The sequence below is a fragment of the Anabrus simplex genome, chromosome 2 (assembly GCF_040414725.1).
Source record: "Anabrus simplex isolate iqAnaSimp1 chromosome 2, ASM4041472v1, whole genome shotgun sequence".
Lineage (NCBI taxonomy): Eukaryota > Metazoa > Arthropoda > Insecta > Orthoptera > Tettigoniidae > Anabrus > Anabrus simplex.
Genome location: NC_090266.1, coordinates 154,701,595 through 154,714,012, shown reverse-complemented (window position 1 = coordinate 154,714,012; position 12,418 = coordinate 154,701,595).

Genomic DNA, 12,418 nt, shown 5'->3' with positions numbered 1-12,418 from the left:
TGTATTTAACAGGCTCATCTGACAGTGGACTCTCCAAAATGTGAAACTTTGAATAATAACTTTCATTTTAAAGGCGTAGCGTGTCTCTAACCGCACGGCCAACTCGCCCGGTAGTGTTGAAACTGGGGATGTGACTATGCTATCAAGATGCTTAACATAACGATGCGTTCTATGTGACAATTCGAAAGAAATGTCTTCGATTGAATCACATACTCGGCCTAATATAATGGGTGAGATGATAATAATTATAATAACAATAATAATGTTATTAATAATAATAATAATCTACCATTTTTCCCACATCATGGTCGGGTTGCAGATGAGAAATGTGCTACACATATGCTGATTTGGCCCAGTTATACGGCCGAATGCCCTACCTGGTGTCAGTCCTCCGTGGAGGGAAGTATTCACTATTGTTAAAATGAAGACGAGTCTGTTGAAATAAACACCTAGTCCCTGAAACAGAAAACGTAACCAGACGCGGTTAAAATCTCCGAACCGGCCGAGAATCAAACCTAAGACCCACTGAACCGAAGGCTTGAACCAATTACTTATGACCTCTTACTTGACGTTGAGAATGTGGCGATGTTTACAAGGGCAAATGCCACAACTGCCTACAAACGACTGTGCAAACAAACATCATAACAACTCAACTGGCTGACAGGCCCATGTCTCACAGCGGTGACACTTGCCCTTATAAACATCGTCACATTGTCAACGCCAAGTAAGAGAGGTCGTAAGTTATTGGTTGAAGCCTTCGTTTCAGTGGGTCTAGCTTCGATTCCTCACCGGTTCGGTGATTTTAACAGCGTCTAGTTATTTTTTCTGATTCGGGAATTGGGGGTTTGTGTTTGTCCCAGAACATTCTTATTTGTATTAACAATCTTAAATCTCAGTCTTCCCCTAACCATACATCTCGGAGTTTGTGGAGAGTGAAGGGGTAGGTGGAGTAATGAAATCTCAATAGACGTCCGTGATATGAGAGGCTTATTTTATATTTATTTATTTAATCCGTTTTCCCTTCAGGGTTGGTTTTTCCGTAGACTCAGCGAGGGATCCCACCTCTACCGCCTCAAGGCCTCGTGGGGGATAGGAAGAATAGAAGGGATGGGCAAGTAACGGAGAGGGAGACGGCCGTGGCCTTAAGTTAGGTGCCAGCATGGCATTTTGCCTGGAGGAGAAGTGGGAAACCACTTTGAGGATGGCTGAGGAGGCAATCGATCCCCTTCCTCTCAATTAACTTCCCGAGGCTGAGTGGAACCCCATTCCAGTCCTACCACTTTTCAAATTTCGTGGCAGAGCCGGGAATCGAATCCGGGCCTCTGGGGGTGGCAGCTAATCACACAAACCACTAACCAAAGAGGCGGATGGACTGAGAGGTTTACATGCAGGAGAAAGTTAGAAGATCGCTGACAGATTATGAGTACAGTCCTAACCACAAAATATTGAGCAAGAGTTGATTACGAAGTTCGTGTAGTGTTGCCTTAAGCCTGCATTGAGGAGGTAGTGGGTTCGAACCACACTGTTGGCAGCCTTGAACATGATTTCTCATTTCAACATCAGGCAAGTGTCCACTTGAATTAAATCTATTGCCATTACCACCCCAGCCCTTGACCTTATCTATCCCAACGCCTTTGAAAACATGTCCGTGTTGGTGTGACCTTAAACTGAAAATAATAATAACAATTGTTCCGGGGATACCGTGGAGCGCAGAGGTGGAAGAAGGTGCGGGCATGAATGGGTGGATATACAAAAGTCAGAAGATTAATTTAAAATAAAATTTGAGCTATATTTCTTTTTCCTCTTTTTTCTTTTCAATTTTAAACTCTACACTTTGCTAAGCAAATAACAAATCGGGTACAAAATCTACCTCGTGAGCTTGGGTAACAATATTAAAATAAACAAAACAAATTTTACAAGAACACTGCTGCTCCTTTCAAACAACAGTCAGGGAGACGGATCTCCCAATGTTTACATCAGTGGAAGAGCTTCTTTGCTCTACAAATTTACACTTCAAGAGACTATTCTCGAAAATTACAAGTTCCAGGCTTATCAAAGGCACAACCTATATTTATCGAAACAGTATTCACCGTCTTATCGGCTCAAGAGTCTAATTGCCTTAAAATGAAATGAAACGAAATTGATTGTAACAGGGATAACAAATTCCCATTCTACATGGCCTTTGGTGAAAACAAGAGGTTAATGTTACTGGCCGAAAAATCAAAAGGTTAGGAGGCGAACATTTGCACTGCTTGAAATTCACATGAACATTTTAAAACCCTATGTGGGCTCATGGCCCGACATTACAGAGGCTAAGTCTATACTACGGAAGTGACTAGATGGAGAGAAAGTTTACAAAAACTAAGAGATAAATTTAAAGTCTTACAAAATCATAGTCACCTCAATATCAAGTTGAGAGGGAATACAAGAGGGTTCCTCACTCTTTATTCCCTACGTTCGAGTAAGTTTGAGAATTTACATTTAGGAAAATAAGTTACATTCCGAAAGAAATTTGAAGCCTTCCCCTCGAGCTAGCTTCCAAAGACTATCAAATTGTTAAGCAGAATCTTCCATTACCTTGAGCTGGTGAACCTCCCGAAGATGGGCGAGGGAGCCCTTTCCCGCTGCCTCCGTTCCGAACACACTCTAATTGGACAACATGACATTGGACAAAGACAACATGATCCGAAATGTCACAGCTTTTATAGCGGAGAGGAAGGTTCCAGATTTCTCTGGGTCGAAACCCTGACACACACCCCAATTTTCATCGGACAATCAAATAAATATTAAAAAAACTGTGATTGGTTACTTACTAAAAATTATCAACTTATCTAAAATTAATCTTAAATACGGCCTACACATTTTCTAATTGGCTAACAAATTTAGTTCGCGGTAAGAGATATAAATGTTGATAACTTTAGTGTACCAAAAACAATCAATAAACAGCTCAGTTTCGGAAACTTTGGTACACAAAAATAATTCAAAATGTAATTGTTCATTCTCGCACCATAGGGCACATCTAAGCAGATAGTAGAAACATCTGTCGAAAATGTCCAAACTTCTTGTATCAAACAGTTTGACGACCAAGTTATGGATGGCCTTGTCAAAGACGCTTAATTTAAATGCACGGGGCGGGTGTACCTCCGGTACAATAATAATAATAATAATAATAATAATAATAATAATAATAATAATGGGGGTCTCTGCCTGTTCCCCTATCGGGCGTGTCCCAGGTGGCGGATCGGGGGGCTCGCCGGACTTGTCCGGAGGGCTTGAGGGAAATTAAATACCTCTCGCGGACCAAAAACAGGCACAGCCAGAAAACATCTTGAGGCAACCTCTGAGGCTCAATACCTTAGTTGTAACTATGAGATTGACAAAGATCAATCTCCCCATTATCTTCAACTTACTAGCATAATGGCAACGTCAGTTAATGATACCACTACCCCAGGCCCTAGTATTCATACTAGGTTTTCTCGGTCATCGGATTCTGGGGGACCGAGAACATCATGCGGGAATGTATCGGAGCTTCCCAAATCTCTTCGCCCAAAGGAAAAACATTTTATTGGCACTTTAAACATCAACACGCTTCGCAAAATTGGAAAGTTGAAGCACTTAACAGACACATTAGACCAACCAAACATCCAAATTCTGGCACTCCAAGAAACTAGGTACAGTGACGAAAATCATTTTGAATCAGGAAACTATAGAATTTATAAAGGTAAACCAGCTGCCCTCCTCCCTAACAAAATATTACAATTTGGCACTGGTTTTGCAGTGAGAAAAAATATCACAAATTCTCCTTCTGAAAGAATTTCGCTAATGATAATCAAATCAAGAAACAAAGCTTATACACTAATCAATGCTCATGCACCTACAAACAATTACAATCAAAAAGACCCACAGAAGGAATTACTTCTGGGAATTACTAGAAGAAATTACAGCCAAAATTCCAAAACATCATGTCAAAATTCTGCTGGGGGACTTCAATGCACAAATCGGCAAAGAGAAGAAATTTAGGACCACTGTAGGATTTTACCCTGCTCACAAAAGAACCAATATAAATGGAGAACGTTTAATTGGCTTCTGCGAGAATTTCGATCTAAAATTGATGTCAACCCATTTCCTGGCACTTCCACAAAAGAAAATGACATGGAGATCCCCGAACATGCATTTAGGAGAATTTTAACTAGACCATGTGGCTATTTCCAAGAAAAACCAAAGAGAAATTATAAACGTTAAAGTCAAAAAGGGAATTATTGACTGCGACCACCACCTATCTCTTGTTAAAGTAAAGTTTCAACCCAACAGGAAGAAAACCAAAACAATCAGAAACCCAAGAATCGACCCTGAATTTCTGAAACAGAACTCAGACAATTTCCTTGCGAATATCTCCAACGATGCTCCTTCAAATTGGCTAGAACTCAAGGACACACTCCTGAAAGCTTCACAAAACATCAGCAAACCCCCAAGGAAACGCAAACACAGGTGGTGGAATGACACCGGTGACAAGGCCATAGAAGTCAGAATTAGGTCCTGGCTAAACTGGAGCTCCCATAAAACTGATCAAAATCGTGATGAATTCTTCAAAACACAGAAACAAACCTCAAAAATCATCAGATCTAAAAAACGAAAATATGATCAAAACAGACTGGCAGAAATCGAAGAAGATTTCAAGAAAAACAATACACGGAATTTCTACAGAACATTCAGAGAAGAATTATCCAATTACGAGATAAAGAAAAATACTTCAGAAATAATAAATAAAATTATACCTCATCGTAATCCTTTACTCTGTTTCAAACGTACAGATGGGATTTTGGAAACAAGTAATAAGGGAAATTGTGAACTCCTAGCAAACCATTTCATGGACGTTTGAAACTGTGAATCTCCGAAAGAACAATTCACCTATGAAAAACCAACACCTAATCCAGATTCAGAACCCCCCACATTACAAGAAGTCAAACAAATAATTAGAGATTTAAAAGACAACAAAGCACCAGGAGAAGATGGAATAATCGCTGAAATGTTGAAAATTGGTGGTGACAAACTGGCCCAGAGAATTCAAAAAATCTTACAGGACATCTGGTTTTCTGAAGAAATTCCGGAGGATTGGAAATGTGCATTGATTCAGCCACTTCACAAGAAAGGAGACAAATCAGATATTAATAACTACAGAGGAACTTCTCTCCTCTCACTCGTATATAAAATCTTCTCTAAAGCTCTACTTAATAGATTAGAGAAACAAATAGACTACCTGATCGGAGATTATCAGACTGGATTCCGAAAAGGGAGATCCTGCGCAGAACAAATCCTAAACCTAAAAACCATACTACAGATTCGCAAAACCAAACAAACAGTAATCACCTTCGTTGACTTCAAAAAGGCGTACGATTCCATAGATCGGCAGACCCTGTTCAACATACTAGAGAAATTTCAAGTCGACAGGAAAACGAGGGAATTGATTAAACAAACTCTGACCAACACAACATCAAAAATTAAGTTCTTGGGAGAAATTTCTGAACCGTTCGAAATCAGAACTGGTGTCCGACAGGGAGATGGACTATCCCCACTACTATTCAATTTAGTTTTGGAAAAAGTGATTCGTGAATGGAGAAAAGAAACTAAAGGTATAAACATTGGCAGACTTCTTAAAGACAAAATTCACCTTGATTGCTTAGCTTTCGCAGATGACCTTGCGATCCTTTCGAACAACAGACAAGAAGCAATCCACTCCATAGAAAAATAGCCGCAAAAACCGGACTTCAAATTTCATTTGAAAAGATGCAGTTTATGGAAGGAACTAAATCAAGATTCGACAATCAACCATTAATCACCAAATGTGGAATAATTTCCCAAGTAGACAAATTCAAGTATCTAGGTGAAATTATTCAGCCAGCAGGGTTAAATCAGGAAGCTAACAAAGAAAGAACTGCTAAACTGCAAAGGGCTTACAAAATCACATGGAACAGATACAACAAAAGATGCATATTAAAAACTGCAAAATTACGACACTACAATACAGTCATCAAACCAGAGGCACTTTATGCATCTGAAACATTGATAATTGGCGGCAGGTCACAAATGAAAAGCATTGAGAAACAAGAGAGGAAAATTCTCAGAAAAATCCTAGGACCAAAGTTCGAAAATGGAATTTGGATGAAAAAGAAACCACACGAAATTTTTCAATTCACAGAAAAAATCACAGATACCATCAGAAAGAGACGACTAAAATTCTACGGACACCTACACAGAATGGATAACAACAGGCTTACAAATAAAATTCTAAATCTAGCTCTAACCCTGAAAATCCGCAACAATTGGTTAGCAGAAATTCATGAAGATCTACAAGAAATGGATATTGAGGACGAAACCACTCAAGATAGAATGACATTTAGAAGCTTAGTAAACAAACATAAATTTGCAGAGAAACCAACAAGAAAAAATACAGGCTGGACAGAAACACGCAGAAAGGAACACAGTGGAAAAAATGAAGAGATATTGGGAAGAAAAGAAGAAGTAACATTGTGCAAAATAAGTTCAAACGCGCTCCACAGTTGGGCACAACGAATCAAATAATAATAATATCATTATGTTTTAGTAATAATAATGATAATAATAATAATAATAATAATAATAATAATAATAATAATAATAATAATAATAATAACAGATACACCCCAGCACCGCTAACATTAAATAATTCAATCCCATATTCTGATCTGTAAAAGAACATATGCGTTTCTTTCATGTTCTTTAGCAGTAATATGTTATAACGACGTAAAGCATGATTTTTTGACATTTCAACCTGGTTTGGCAGTATTTCATCATTAATAGGCCTACTGGAATAATGGCATTTAAGAGTGCTTAAATCGGAGACAGGATCGAACCTGCCAAGTTGGAGTCAGAGGGCCAGCGCCTCGACAGTCTGAGCCACTCAGCCCGGCCAAAGAGATTGTGGAGCACATGGGAAATACACAGTAGCTGACGAAATTCCATCCAGAAGTTCCCACGTCATATTTTAAAATCCTCTTGCAGATATGCTACGAATGTGCTTTAAGGTTAATTATCATTCTCGCTATTTTTCAAGAGTGAGTGGGAGAAATCTGCTCCAATAATGGTCATTGCCAGAACTTGAATCATCGATTGGTGGCACGTGCAGCTTCCCAGACATACAGTAGGCCCACATTTGTAAATGGACTGAGAGGTTGACAATAGAGAATATTTTTTTCACCGTCTTTGTTGGCGCTTTCAATAAGAAGACACGTGTCACTAATACTTTCAGCTGAGCACAAAGATACAGTAGGCCTACATGCTAGCATGATGTTCGCTTTCTCCCACAATACTGAATATAAAACAGTGAAATTTTGCACATGTCCGTCCTCTGTGGTGTACTGATTAGTGTGATTAGTTGCCACTCCCGGAGGTCCGGGTTCGATTCCCGGCTCAGCCACGAAATTTGAAAAGTGGTACGAGGGCTGGAACGTGGTCCACTCAGCCTCGGGGGGTCAACTGAGTAGAGGGAAATTCCATTCCCGCCTCAGCCATCCTGGAAGTTGTTTTCCGTGGTTTCCCACTTCTCCTCCAGGCAAATGCGGAATGGTACCTAACTTAAGGCCGGGACGACCTGTCAGTGTGCGGACTGACGTGGCACGTGCCGTCATCGAGCAGATCCTGGATGAAGACAGACGATGAACGCTACTGGAGTTAGAGAGGGCAAGTAGCATCGAGAAACGCACCGTCCACAGGATATTGCGTATTGAGCTGCAGCTGCGCAAAATCGCATCGCGGTGGGAACCGCATGCACTGACGGAAGTGCAAAGGTGGGTACGCTATGCAATATGCTCCGACCACCTTGCACACTGGCGACAGGACGGCGATCAATTCTTGTCAAGAATAATCGCCATCGATGAATTTTGGGCCAGGGCATACGAACCAGAACTGAAATGAAATGTGGGGTGACTTTTAGTGCCGGGAGTGTCCGAGGACAAGTTCGACTCGCCAGATGCAGGTCTTTCGATTTGACCCCCGTAGGCAACCTGCGAGTCGTGATGAGGATGAAGTGATGATGATGATGAAGGCGACACATACACCCAGCCTCCGTGCCAGCGAAATTAACGAATTAAGTTAGTCCGCGGAGTGGCGACATGCTGTATCACCAAGGAGGCAGAAAGTCCGCTAGAATCCTTCCCCAGTCAAATTGATTGTGATCGTCGCGTATGACGTCAGGGGTGTCATTGTTTGCAAATTTGTTCCACATGGCAGAACAGTGACCGCACAGTACTACAGGGACTTCCTGGTGCGACAGGTACGACGTGGCGTTCGGGAGAAACGTCCGGATCTTGTGGACAGTGCAGTAATCCTGCACGACAATGCATAACCACATAAAGCAGAGTGCGTAGGGCAGCTACTGCGACATTGGGGATGGGAAGAATTGGAGCACCCACCGTACTCTCCCGACATTTCGCCCTGTGACTTTGATCTCATTCGAAAGATGAAGGAACCACTACGTGTTAGGCGGTTTGCAACACGAGAAGACATTGCTAATGCTGTGCGCCAACAGGTGACTCGATTCACACATGGTGCGGCAAATGCCGAGACAGATGGTATTCAGCGCCTCCCACATCGTTGGCAGCGTGTGGTGTCAGTAGCAGGGGACAACTTCGAGGGTCTTTAGGCCCAGGTTTGTCATGGCAACTTTATGTGTACTGTGTTTTCCTTCTTTTGCACCGGGAAGGCCATATTGCTCTGTATATTACCGTAAAAAATTAGTGTGTTACGATATTTCAGTGCTATTCATTTATCCACATATGTAGTTAACACCTTGTCCTTTCGTCTGTATACGTCACATTTTCCAACTGGACTGGTATCTTCAAGACAAAAATAGTTGCCATGACTTTTGCCCCAACCTTCGTAATAATAATTAATAAAAATAACAACAATAATTGAGTGGATATTGAAAAGGAATAGCTTCCTTCTTAACACGAAGGCACACTTCTCAGAAACTACTGAATCTATAAAAATAATACTGTATAGGTTTTGGGTTTATGCCGTGTCAAGAAAATAAGGTGAAATTCTTTACGAGAAAGGCTTCTAAGAAGCTTCTAAGAAGCCTTCCTCGTGAACAGTCGAGTTTTCTTCTGAGGACGCAGAGCACAATTCTCTGCAAAACGTAAAGAATTTCACCTTATTTTCCTGACACGGCATAAGCCGAAAAGCCTATACAGTGTCATGTCTATAAGCACGGGCCGCGAAAGCATCAATAGCAACATATAAAAATTTGTTTTTTGTAAGTATCCACAAGATTTGTATCTGCATGGTAGGTGAACCATATTTTGATGTTAACTAAAATGAAATATCGATTCCCGGCTCTGCCACGAAATTTGAAAAGTGGTACGAGGGCTGGAACGGGGTCCACTCAGCCTCGGAAGGTCAACTGAGTAGAGGTGGGTTCGATTTCCACCTTAGCCATCCTCGAAGTAGTTTTCCGTGGTTTCCCACTTCTCCTCCAGGAAAATGCCGGGAAGGTACCTAACTTAGGGCCACGGCTGCTTCCTTCCCTCTTCCTTGTCTATCCCTTCCACACTTTCCCTCCCCGTACAAGGCCCCTGTTCAGCATAGCAGGTGAGGCAGCCTGGGTGAGGTACTGGTCCTCATCCCCTATTTTTATCCCAGACTAAGTGTCTCACGCTCCAGAACACTGCCCTTGAGGCGGTAGAGGTGGGTTCCCTCGCTGAGTTCGAGGGAAAATCAACCCTGGAGGGTAAACGGATTAAGAAAGAAAGAAGACAATCACAAGTCCAGAAGACAACAGTTCCCGAGATATGATGGTATCACATTACAACGTTGTTCAATTTTCAGGCGCTAGGCTCCACATTGGATGTCAACAGCGTCTTGTATTTGTAGCCGCATTTGAAGCAATTTTCATGGCGCCTCACATTCACGCGTCTATACATGGGATTGATGACCGCCATCTCTTCGTTAGAAGACGTGTGAGATACAATGACAACTGCTTAAAATGCTGCTGTTGACATCCAGTGTGGAGCCCGGCACCTGGAATATAAAGCATGAACGACATTATAATGTGATAACATCTTATCTCGGAAAACGTTCGCAATTCAAGCCTGTGTTTATTAAAACATACCTCCTTGTTTCATTGCGCTCTTCTCACCGCAGCAGGTTATACCAATAATTTCGCTACATCCTGTATGTACACGCACTGGTACAGAAGCCATGCTCGCACAGCTTAGCAAATTAACTGCGCGATTTAATTAAATGAGATGTTAACAACGATAACCCGAGACCGTACAACAAAAACAACAACCACCTCGATGAGGCCTCTAATAGATGCGAAGGGAGGAGGGACTTTTTATGAATTGAAGCTTTTGAAATCTAACTTATTATTTCACTCTATAACCTATCATTTGAGTAAATTTATTTATTTTTGCATAAATATGTGTTTCGTGGTGTGTGTGTCCTTACGTCCTGGTTCGTGAACCATGGGAAACGGCTGACTGCCCTAGCAAGTGGTCCTGTCCAGCTCCATGACTAAATGGTTAGCGTGCTGGCCTTAGGTTCAAGGGGCTCCGCGTTTGATTCCCGAGTAAGTCGGGGATTTTTACCTTCATTGGTTAATTCCTCTGCCGCAGGGACTGGGGGTGTGTGCTGCAATGAAAATTAGAAATCATCTTCACAGGTGCGCAGGTCTCCTATATGGTGTCAACTTGAAAGATCTACTCCAGGCCTCACCGGAAGCCAAACACCATTATCATGCAAGGTCCTGAGGGTAGGAATAACAACAGTTAAAGAATAGAAATGGTCATCTCGGACATATTCTGAGAATATATAAGATGAAACTCCTTGTGCTGAGCCGGATACGACTGTCCAGTCCTCCGATGGCCCCTAAGTTTTTAGAATGACCATTCCAGATTTCTTCACATTTACCGAGCACGCATAGAATGTTTTCAACAAGGCTTGGTTCTGTGGAAGCCGGCCCCGTGGTGTAGGGGTAGCGTGCCTGCGTTTCGCCCGGAGACCCCGGGTTCGATTCTCGGCCAGGTCAAGGATTTTTCTCTCGACCTGAGGGCTGGTTCGAGGTCCACTCAGTCTACGTGATTAGAACTGAGGAGCTATCTGACGGTGAGATGGCGGCCCCCGTCTCGAAAGCCCAGAATAACGGCCGAGAGGATGCGTCGTGCTGTCCACACGGCCCCTCGTAATCTGCAGGCCTTCGGGCTGAGCAGCGGTCGCTGGGCATGCCAAAGCCCTTTCAAGGACGTTAAGTGCCGTTGGTTTTTTTTGACCTGTGGAATGAAGGAATCCTAGTTTCGTGTGACAGGTTACAGAGCCATGCAGACTGAACGGTGAAAGATTGAACAGTGAATGGTGTCACTGAAACGCGGTGACTAAGTTGAGGTCGGAGACCTACCAAGAGGTAGTTGCACTGTTCGTGTGCACAGACGGTGTTACGCCACGTCCAAGAGCACGAATATCACACGAACAGGTTTCCTCCTTTAACCACTGGAGAATCGTAGCCCATCGGAGTTGTGGATTATCCTACCGCGAAGTTCGTTTTCGCGTTGGAAGAAATGCAACTACAGCGAAGCTGACATGTGATCCGCGGATCGATGAGTGGTGGGCTGAGCGACGTGCAGGAAGACAAACCAACGAGAGCGAGGACGGACATCTGGTGTGCGTGGCAATTACAGACCGTACTATCACATGAAACACACTCGCCTCATGTGGAACTGCAATCTGTGTCCGTAAGAACGGTTCGTCGCCGTTTGCAGCAGCGGGACATCTTGTCCAGGCGCCCAGTATGGGGTTGCCATTGGCTGCTCACTACAGGCGCATATGGCTGCAATGGTAAATGGAACGTCGAGCCTGGGGGGGCGGGGGCGAATGGCATGTTATCGTTTTGTTCGACGATTCCTGCTTCTGTTTGCAGCACCAAAATTATCGCATCTGTGCCTGGTGGTACCAGGTTAATTCTTGGGAGGGCAAAGGCTGCCGGACGCAGAGTTAACCACTCAACCCACCAAGTACCGAGGCTATGAATAGAGGAAACCTTTACATTCCACCCCTCCAAGGGCCTTCATGGCTTGTATGGAAGTGACTTCGCTTTGCTTTGCTTTGCTTTGCTTTGGTTTACTCAATTCTCTATTCCTCTTTTTAAAGGACGATATGTAGTAGTTTGGGATATCGAAGTCGTATGCCATAAGAAATCCTATCGGATATACTGAGAGTGTTGTAAATACGATTCTGGCGTACAAATTAAAAAAAAACCTTTCTGCAGTGTCATGGCACAATGATCTTTTTAAATCAGACGTTTTGGAGACCACAGTGGTTTGTATGATAAAAGCCACCAGAGCACAAGGAGGACCGCAACTCAAAATATGAACGAGGTCTCCACTCTTGT